Here is a 670-nt window from a genome sequence, read left to right as displayed (position 1 = left end):
TAACAATTATCAGGCGAATGGTAGTTAGTTGTTCGTTTCCAACGACAAATATTGGATGTGTGTACGCAGCTTAAAAGGCATATTGATAAACCACTGAATGTGGAATTCACCAATTATAAAACAAAGGGAAACTAAATTTAAATTAGAGGGAAGGACTGGACACCTGTGAATTGATGATTATATGTAATTGTATACATTGTGATCCACTTATGCTATAAAGATGCTTCTACAGTGATCAGCTTTACTCAACAATAGTACTGCAGATGACATCCTAAAATGAGACTGCTGGTGCCAAAAAAGGGGGTTAATTTTTTTCCTGTTAGGAGACAGGCCAAAGGTGAACTTCTAAAGCAACATGGAAATCCCATTCCAACAGTAAAGTGCATTAGCCATTGATCCTGTAATTAAACATTCAAAAGCTAACTGGTATGATGTGAAAAAATGGGTTTCAGTACTACAAGAGGTGGCAATATTTGAATAAATTATGGTTCTGAATTAAAATTAAAAAAAATAAAAACAAAACAGCTGTTTGTTATCTGATATAGAACCTGTGTGTGATATTTAACATTCATTGGTAAATGCATAGATTTTTTTTTATTTCTAAAAATTTAGTTAAAATTCCGAATCCACGTACTTTAGATTATTTATCCCAACATTACGAGTAGGTTCA

Source organism: Pyxicephalus adspersus, chromosome 2 (genome assembly GCF_032062135.1).
Source record: "Pyxicephalus adspersus chromosome 2, UCB_Pads_2.0, whole genome shotgun sequence".
In the NCBI taxonomy this organism is placed as follows: Eukaryota; Metazoa; Chordata; class Amphibia; order Anura; family Pyxicephalidae; genus Pyxicephalus; species Pyxicephalus adspersus.
The sequence above is the reverse complement of the archived record's forward strand: the minus strand, read 5'-3'. Positions refer to the sequence as shown.